Genomic DNA, 10,475 nt, shown 5'->3' on the forward strand with positions numbered 1-10,475 from the left:
ATCTATCTATCTATCTATCTATCTATCTATCTATCTATCTATCTATCATCAATGCAGGCTTCTGGGAACGTTAGATACCTTTAGATAAAATAACACAGAGATAAGACGTTGAGATAAAATTGATGATGAGCCAGTGCAGGTCTGAATCAATAAAGGACCCTTCCTTCTGGACCACCAAAAATACAAGGGCACTGGATGGCTTTTGTCACAGGCCAATAAGTCAAGTCAAGCAACTGGACTCGTGGGGTGAAGAAAAAATGGATGGAACCGATGGAAGGATAGTGATCTTCCAGAGACCCAGAATGATACACAATTGGGCTTATAAGCCAGCAGCTCCATATTGTACACAAAGAAACAGACCACACTAAATCCTCAGGCCTGGGACACCCACCATAAGCAATTCATTCGGCTCTGGTCCTTCCCCATTGTTTATGGAGTGGGCTGCTGTGTAGGACCTCTCAGTTACAGAGCACATCAATCTAGAAGCAGATCCATGAATTTAAATCTTTATTTAGATACAGTTCAGTAGGGGGGAACATGATTCATGACTTTAGCTTGAAACCTCTCTGGAGCAACAGAGCAGCTAAACCATGGAATCCATTCTCCTTTACTCTTTGATGCTCACTCTCCCAGAGAGGGGATGGTGCTGTTATGCTGTGGGTGGAGGAGCTGAACGAAGTCCCAACTTGAAACAGTGGCCCAAAGGATCAAAGAAGAGATGTAGATTGAAACCAAAATTCCCATTCCTGCTTTGAATTATAGAGCTTTGTAGTCAAAATTGGCCTTAGAAATTATCTAAACAAATTTCTCATCTTACAGTTGGGAAAATGGACATCATAGAGGAAAATGTACCTATCCCTTAGCCATTTATTTCAATGAGAGACTACTTCTCCAACGTACCCAATGAAAAATAATGGGGAAAATAGAATTTGGGCTTGCAGAATTTTATTCTCCAAACCCTGCCCTCTCGAATGAGTGCTATATCACTTTGCCACTCTCATAGCATGACCCGGTAGGAAGGAAGAAACACTGGCTCAGGAATTGTGTGATCTGGTCCTAGTTGCATCTTAACTGGCTCTGGAACCTTCTTTCAGGTCCCTTTCTGCTTTTTTCTCTTTATCCCAGAACCTAGCAGAGGGCAGAGCACATGGTTGATGCTAGAAAATATAGTTGATGAATGAATTAATGCACTTAAGCTCTAAAATTCCATGCTTCTCTGCATAGTAATAAAAAAATAAGAAGGGAAGTTGCTTCATCTATCAGAAAAATGGATATATTCAAATTCCTGGATTTGTGCGAAGATAAATGCACAGTAATTTTGCTTAAAATGCTATCAAAAAAGCAATTAACTTCAGGGCACACTGATACCCCAGAGATGTTCCTTCATATCATTCATTTTAGGAAGATGAGCTCTTCATTTTATTCACTGGAGAGTCAAGACTCCTGGAGACAGCTTTAAAAATTGATCTCCCTTTAAGCTTCTTAGATTCTTGCTTCTCAGAGTGGGGTCCCTGGAACATCGGCATCAGCATCAATATTACCTGAGAGCTTATTAAAATTGCAGAAGTGCAGGCCAAACCCGAGTTTGAATCTGCATTTTAACAAGGGCCCCAGGTGATTTGTGTGTCTGCTGAAGTTTGAGAAATGCCGCTATAGATCAGTCCAGCAGGCTGAGATCTTCAGCAAGAAGGAAGCATCATCACAATTGGCAGGTTAGAGTTCCCTCTACCTCTCTCAAAGAACCTGCCAGGTGCATCACCTATGAACCACTCAAGGACAAATACCCAGTACAACACACTTCAAGAAACCTTCAGAATATTTCTTTAAATTATTCGATTGAACCATATGAAATCACTGCTACTGGATGTTTTCAAGCTACAAAAATTACCATTTCATTTCTCTCAGCATAATATAATATCTACCATTCAGTGAGTGCTTGTAATTCACCAAGCTTTGTGTTAAATACTTTGGCCATGTTTATTCTAGCCTGCAAAATATTCTATGAGATGGATGTTAAGCCCATTTTATAGTCGAAGAAATTAAGGTCGAGAAAGGTTATGTTTCCAAGATTACACAGTGATGAAAAAGCTCCAGATCCACACCCAGCCCTAACCCCAAGGCCTGGTGTTTGTCAAGATGCGAACCTCAGACCATCACATGGGAAGAGTGTTAAAATGTCTATTTCTAGGTACCATACCAGACATATTGAATTGGAATCTCTGGTGCTAGGACTTAGGAACCTGTATTTTAGTAGAATTAGACATGCCTTATTTGAGAACAAACTGAACCCTGCTATTTTCAGACACTGCTTCCTTTCCAAGTAGGTGATGGAAGGCCAACTGGCATAAAAAATCTCACTCCAGGGTAGAGTGAACATATATCCAATTTCCCCAGGATAGCCCTGGTTTATGAACATTATCATGGTCGAATTACTAAGAGCTCCTCCTTTGATTCTTAGAATTGTTTTGGTTTGAATGATAAACTATGTGGTCACCCTATGGTAGGAAGAAGACTGGACTGGGTTTCCCTGTGAGAGCATCAGAAGCTCCATCCCCCATAAGGCAGCTCTCCTGAGCTTCTCAGGGAAATAAGCAAGTTTGGGTCTACACCTGGAATGCCCAGTGCCCTGAGCTCCACTCTCTCCCTTCTCCACTCTGGATTCCCTGGGCGGGCAACTCCAGGCCAGTAGGGGCATGCAGGATTCCAGATGCACCCAAGGGATTTACACAGGCATGCCCAAAATGGCATTCCCTGGAAATTCTTGTTAGAAATCTTAGAGCAGTTGTGATCTGTGCTCTACTGAGAGCCTTGAATCTTTTCCATTTCTCATCCTGCGGGCCACTGGGGGAGCCTTGCCTGAGTCCCCTTCTCCCTGACTATATTGGTTGTGTCCCCACTAGGCCACTAAGGCTGGCGAGGTCTGACTTTTCTCTGGATCCTGGCAGGTGACAGAACCAGGCACTGGGTGAAATTCTAACAGATGCCTGCTGAGGATCTCAATGAACAAATTAATGTAGTTATCAGATTATTGCCCCTAGAGGAGGTTTTGACAAATGGGGAAGAAAGAACAAGAACACTAATGAGCAGAGAATTAATGACATCAAGGCCATGAGGGAGCTTAGGAAAGAAAAAGCCAATTAGGTGTCTGCAGAGTCAGGACACCAAAAATTAACTTATCTTTAAAGAATGCATTAGCTTCATCTTCAGATAATATGCTCAACATATTTCCCCTTCAACCTCTAGACACCTTTTCAAAGAAAGTGCTCCTAAATTGAAAACAATATGTCTAATTATAAATGTCCTATAGAATATCCAAAAAGTCTGGAAACAGAAAATTGTCTATTCATTATAACTTTTTCAGATGAACATTTTGGCTCATTGCTTTAAATTTACGTTTTTGTTTTTGGTTTTTTTTTAATCCGTACATATGTCTGGAGGTTGAAGACAACTTAACTTATATACTGCTTAAAAATAAATTTATCCTATGTGCGATGGTTAATCTTCTGTGTCAACTTGACTGACACATGTAGTACCCAGACATTTGGTCAAATATTCTTCTGGGTGTGTCTGTGAGGGTGTTTCTGAACGAGATTAACATTCAAGTCAGTAAACTGAGTAAAACAAACTGTTCTCTTTAGTGTGGGTGGGCCACATCTAATCAGTTGAAGACCCACATAGAACAAAAGGTTGTGTAAGAGGGAACTCCTCCTGCCTGTTTGAGCTGGGACATCAGTCTTCTCTTGCCTTTGAACTAGAACTTACACCATCGACTCCCCTTGTATTTAAGCCTTGTACTCAGACTAGCCCTATACCCCTCTCTCTCCTTGGTCTTCAGCTGGTTGACTACAGATCTTGAGACTTCTCAGCCTATATAATCATGTGATCCAATTACTTATAATAGATTTCTATTCCCATATATAGGAATATATATGTGTGTATATACATATGTGTGTGTGTGTGTGTATTATATACTATACATGATTACTCTGCCTGGGGTGAGGTAGATTTTTACACCAGTGGCCTTCCATCACCTACTTGGGAAGGAGGCAGTGCATTCCTACATATATATAGGAATATATATATATATATATATACATATATATATATATATTCCTGCACATCTGCTATCCTGTCAGGTCCAAGGCAGAATTCAGAATTAGTACATTTCAGCCTTTTCCAACATATATTTGGTCCATCACTGTATTACCTACCCTCCTCCAAAATGTTTCAGTGGTAAAAAAAAATGAGGAAAACACTAGATAAAGGCAAAAAAAAAAAAAAAGCCTGGAGTCAGAGCCTTTAAGATGATTGCATGCATTACATGCCTCCAAGAGAGCAATGTAACATGCAGCTTTTCTGTTTTTGATCACATCTTTCCCATTCCTCCACTACCCTATTTTTATTCTTGCAAGATGGGCATTCAAAGAAACACACTGGGGAAAGGCTGTGCCCAGCCTATTCAAAGTGGCCAGTTGTGATCATAAAGAAGCCAGTGGGGCAGACAGGGCTTTTGAGGAGCTTTCCATGGATGGTAAGTTAGGACCTCCCTGTCTTTTTGTATTTGAATTCCAAAGATCTTGCTCGTATCTATTGGCTCCACTTTTGTCATCATAAAAGAAGGTTTTGTTTTGTCCTATAAAATCTGCTTCATTTGGGACTGAAGATCAGTATAAAGCATAATGGCTGTGATTCCTAGTTCTGATGCTTACTAGCTGTGTGACATCAAACAAGTTGCTAACCTCTCTGTGCCTCACTTCCCCATCTATAAAATGGAAATGGCAATAGTTATTGTAAGGATCAAAAGCATTTAACACACATGAAGCCTTAATATAGAGTTGTGTTATCTAATAGCATAGCCACTAGCCACATGTGGTTATTTCTACTGAAATGAATTGAAATTAAGTAATATTAAAATTCAGTCACATTTCAAGTGCTTGACAGCCATGGGTGATTGGTGGCTACCATACTGGTCAGTACAAAAGAAATATTTCCATTGCCACAGAAAGCTCTTGAGCCTGAGCACCTAGCAAGTGATGAATAAGAGCTGTATTTTATTTTCCAAGGCCCAAATAAATTCAGGTGCACCTACCAGATCTTTAACACTTCAGTCAGATCTCCTCTAGGAGACAAATATGAATTGTAGGTCCTCTCTTTGCTTTCTCTTCTTTTTATCCTCCCTTCCTCCCTCCCTCCCTCCCTCCCTCCCTTCCTTCTTTCCTCCCTCCCTACCCTCCTTCCTTTCTCCTTCCCTTCTTTCTCTTTCTTCCTGCTTGTCTTTCCGCCAGATAGAAGGATCATCAGCAAAATTCTTGCCCCTTATATTTGATACCTGAATCTTTGCTGTTGTGTTTTCCTAGTAAAATGTCCTGGCTCTCCAAGTTCGCCCTTCCAGAGTCACTGTTACATGTGAGCCTGAAGGCTCATGTTACCCTCATACCACCCTCTGGAGAGGCCCCAATTTTGTGGGTCAGAGAGCTGAGCCTGTCTTTCCACTGACTTCATCCTTCCTCTCTATCAAAGTGAAAGATTTTGACATAGATAAATGTGCACCTGCTAAATTATTTGTAGTAGCAAATGTCGCTGTAATGAGATCAACCAAGCTACTGCCATGCGCGGCTGCTAAGCCTTGGAGAAACAGGCTGGAGGGAACTTCCTGTGGCTAATACTCATTATAACAAGATAAGACCACTATTCCTTTCTAAAGGATCATAATGGACATTGATTTTTAGTTTTGGAGTTTGGCCCATTAAAATACAAAACAGAATTCCATGGGGGAATGAGCTATATTGATTAGTTCATTTTGTTTTATGGGTTTGTTTCCTATGTAACATGTAATTGTACTTTATAGTTGCTATAATACGCAAGAATTAAAGACCTAATTTGGCTAAACAAGAATTGGTTATAAATTATGAAACACTCTCTCTCATCAAACTCCTGGGTAATTAAACAAAATTTTAGCAAATGCTTTCTCGGTAGATTGTTTTGCATCGGCGAAGGAGATGGAGGAGGGGGGGTAATTTTTTTTTTCCTCACTTTTTACCTTTCTTATCACCATCAACCACCAGTAATGAGGTTAGGTATTTCAGACAAGGCTGTTAAATTTTTGGCTAAAGCCTATTAAGCTATCATTTTGTTCACATTATTTTGCTTCTACAATCTCAAGAAGAGTTGCCATCGGCGAAGTGGTAGAGAGAGCACAGGTTATGGAAGTAAGAACTCAGCCTGAAATGCAAGCTCTCCCTCTTACATGCCAGGGTGAGCTGTTGAACGGTATGTTTTGTGATTCTACAAAGTTGTTTTTCCCACGTAGGTAGATTAAAAACTACTCCTTTTGTCCTCCCTCCTCATTTCGGCAGCTAGATTGTACTTCCAGGCACTTTGATTTTGCACACGACCATGCAACATGCTTTGGCGGATGGGAAATTGGCAGACATGATGCCAGCAGCAGCTTGAAAAATACTTGAAATATTTCATCACAAAGCACTCAACTGGTGAATTGAGTGCTACCCTCGATACATGCAACAGTATGGAGCAATCTCAAAAAACATTATGCTGAGTGAGAGAAGCCAGACCCAAGAGTACATACTGTATTGATTCATTTTGCTACTGTTTTTTTAAAACGGTCCATATGTTATTCATATACTCTTATAGTACAAGGTATTTCCCGATTTGAACAATTCTGGAGGTTCACTCTTGCAATATTTCTGGTAGATAATACTTCTACCTGAAAAATTCTCCTATTCACAGAGGTCATTAACATTTGCTGAAACCCTACTATGCTGTAGCTACTTTATATATATCATCATCTTAATATTGAAAGTAACACTGAATGGGGGTGCCTGGGTGGCTCAGTCGGTTAAGTGTCTGCCTTCGGCTCCGGTCGTGATCCCAGGGTCCTGGGATTCAGCCCTGCACCAGGCTCCCTGCCTGCTTCTCCCTCTCCTCTTTTCCCCTGCTTATGTGCCAGTTTTATTATAAAAGGCATCAAAATGAAGCCTTTAAAAGGAAGGTAAGTACTGCCGCAGACAGCTGCAAACAATTACTTCTTAAAAACAAAACTGAAAAAGGCTAATTAATTTACAAAGTGCAGAGTGTGCCAAGAGTGCAATAAAAATCCATCCCATTTAGCGTCCACTCGTGTTTCAGCAAAACAGAGCATTTGCAAAGTGCTGTAAATTAAATTATAAGACAAAACTCGGCTGCGTAATTCTCAGATGCTCAAATACATATGTAGGGACAACTGAACTAAAATCATTCTTAATGTAACAAATTCCTCAATATCTGATTGGTAAACATCTCCATAGACCATATTACTAGGCTTATATCTGCAAAATTCTTAGGAGCTGGACTGTGGTTAGTAGGAGGTGGCTCAGGCCAGGGTGATTGCTGGGGGATATTGTGACAAAGTCCGATTCCGGATCTCTGTTGAAGATAGAACCCACCGGATTTTCTGATACATTCTTATGAGAAAGAGGGAAGTTTGTAAGATGACTCTCAGGATTTCTGACTTTCAGGAACTGGAAGATGGAGTCACCATAAAGTGAGACAATGGGTGGAGCAAATCTGTGGGGAGAAGGAAGCTCAGTTTGGACACGTTGAGTGAGAAATCCTCAGTAGACCTGTAAGTCTAGAGTAGACAGTTGAATATATGAAGAAAGTGGGGAAAGACCTAATATTTCTTACATGCCTACTTGGTTGCAGGAGTTTATATGCATTACCTCATTTAATTCTATGGAGGCCTATTTGTCAGATATTGTACCTCTGTTTTGTTTTATGCTGTTTAATAGATAAATATTGAGTCAAAGAATTTGAATAACTCTGTCAAGGTCATGCAGCTGGTAGAAAGAGAGGCTGGAATTCAAATCCAGGTTGCCTGATGCTCAACCAAAGTCCGTGCCTTTTTCACTAAGCCATGCTGCCCCAGGCAAAGGCTGTCTGTTTCCTTTCACAATTTGGAGACGTGAATGTTTTATGTACTTTTATTAATTAGAATATAGGTTGCATGTTCCAAAGACTCCACATGGTTTGGTCTTTCCTAAAGACCTCAGTGGTTTAAACAAAACCATTGAAGCTGTTTCTCTTTTTGTGTAACAGATTGGAGGCAGGCAGCACAAGCCTATTGTAGCTGCTCTGCTATAGAGCATCACTGTGGGACCGAGGCTCCTTCCACTTTCTTGCTCCACCATTCCCATGATATTTCCCTTTTCCCAATGGATCAAAATAGCTGACTTCCATGGCCATAATCCAAACGACAGGATAGAGGAAGAGAGAAAGACAGACTTAATATGAAAATTGTATACATCATTTGTATTGACATGCCATTGGCCAAAACTTCTTATCGTATGGCCATTTCTAGCTGCAAGGCAGGCTGGGAAATAATATCTTTATTTCGGGCAATCAAATGCCAGGGTAAAAAAAACAGAGCTTCCAGTACTTAGAGAGAGAGAGGGAGAATAGAGATCAGAGGACAGCAAGCATTATCTGCTCCACATGTTGGACTAAATCTCTTCTTGAATGCTCATGAAACAAGTCCATTTTATGTACGTTTGAATTTAAAAATATTATTAAAATCTTAATGTATCTGTGACTTTTTTAAAGTGCTAATCTCTTTATATAAAATGCAAGGAAATGTGATATTTCAAAGGATGGTGTGAAATAATAGAAAATATGTACATTGGTCTCTGCCCCTGGTTCCTGGCACAGAGCCCCTAAATTCAATTTCCTGGGTGATAGCAAGATCTTTTGTTCTAAGGAGGCAACCCTTGGCAGGCTCCTGGATGGGGGGCTGGTCACCAGAAAGACCAAGCCATGATTAGAAGCTTGGAACTTTCAGCCTAAGCTGCAGCTGGGAAGAGGGACTGGAGATTGAGTTAATGATCAGTCATGCCTACCTGATGGAAGCCTCCATAAAAATTCCCAAAGTATGAGGTTTGGAGAGTTTCTACATTGGTTGAACACATCCATGTGCCAAGAGGCTGGTGCACCCCAACTCCACGGGGACAGAAACTCTTGTGCTCGGGATCCTTCCAGACCTCACCACCCTATATATCTCTTCATGTGGTTGTTCATTTGTATCCTTTATCATTTCCTTCTTTATATAATAAGCCAGCATGTGTCTCTTTGAATTCTGTGACCTATTCTAACAAATGATAGAACCTGAAGAGGGAGTTTCAGGAACCTCTGATTTATAGCCAGTGGGTCAGAAACACAGGTGATAAGCTGGGACACGCAACCACTGGCATCGGGGGTGGGGGAACAAAATCTTGTGGGACTGAGCCCTTAACCTGTGGGGTCTACACTAGCTCCAGTTAGTGTCAGAACTACACTGACTAGTGTTGCCAATTGCTCACTGTGGGGAAAACCTGCCCAGCTGGGGTCAGAAGTGCTAAGAGTGTCGTAGTGATGTGCGAGTAAAGGAGACACACAGGAGACTTTCTTCTGTACGGATGGGGACCATGTGAGGTGTAACCTGTATTCACACTATTGCCACACAGAGACGCCACTGTAACTGGTAAATCAAAATCCCTGTCACTCTTGGTGAGGATGTCTTGAATGACATCAATTTTGAATTATCAGATGCTTTCAGTGATGCATCTGTCACGCACAGCATTGCCATGCAATAATCCTCATTTCCCTTTCCATGATCCAATATGAAGACAGTTCTTTCATAGCAAAGCAACTCTTGTCAAAATAGCTGTTACCTCTCACGTCAAACTGCCAGTTTGAAGAAGCTGGGGTCAAAGAAAACAAGATTCCTCCTCTACTTCTCTCCACTTTTAATATGAAGTAGAATAACAATGAGAGTGGTGATCATAAGGAATGAAAGGAAAAATGTGAAAATGTAAATCCCAAATTTACATTTCTAGCTTAGACGTCCAGCCCAAAATGAACTCCAAATTTATATGTGTAACTTCCTCCACTTGGAAGTCTAAGAGATACTGCAATCTCAAAATATCCAAAACTGAATCCTTAAAATATTTACACTGTGTATGTCCCTTCTCCGTTGATGGCCACTCCATCCTTCCAATTTTCCAATCCTTCCACCGGACAACAACTGGGGACTTTTCTCATTCTCTCCTGCCCACATCCAATTTGTCAGAAAACCCTTTTGGTTTCATCTTTAGGATATATTCATAATCTGACAGCTTCTCACCGTATCCACCATTCCTGTCATAGCACCAACTACCAACTTCTTTCTTCTGGGCTATTGCAATATCCCCCCCGCCTTCCACCTGTGCCCCCTACAGTCCACTCTCAGCAAAACAACCAGGCGGTGCTTCTAAAACATGACTCAGATCATCTTCCTCTGCTCCAAAGCTGCCAGTGACTTCCCATTTGCCTGACAGTAACCTCCAAAATCTTCACAGTGGTCTCCATGGCTCTGGGGACCTCATCTCCTACCACTCTCTTCTTTGTCACTTGGCTGAGCCACACGGGGCCTGCCTATTGTTCCTGGGACGGGCAAGGCATTTTTG

Source organism: Neomonachus schauinslandi, chromosome 1, assembly GCF_002201575.2.
Source record: "Neomonachus schauinslandi chromosome 1, ASM220157v2, whole genome shotgun sequence".
Taxonomy (NCBI): Eukaryota; Metazoa; Chordata; class Mammalia; order Carnivora; family Phocidae; genus Neomonachus; species Neomonachus schauinslandi.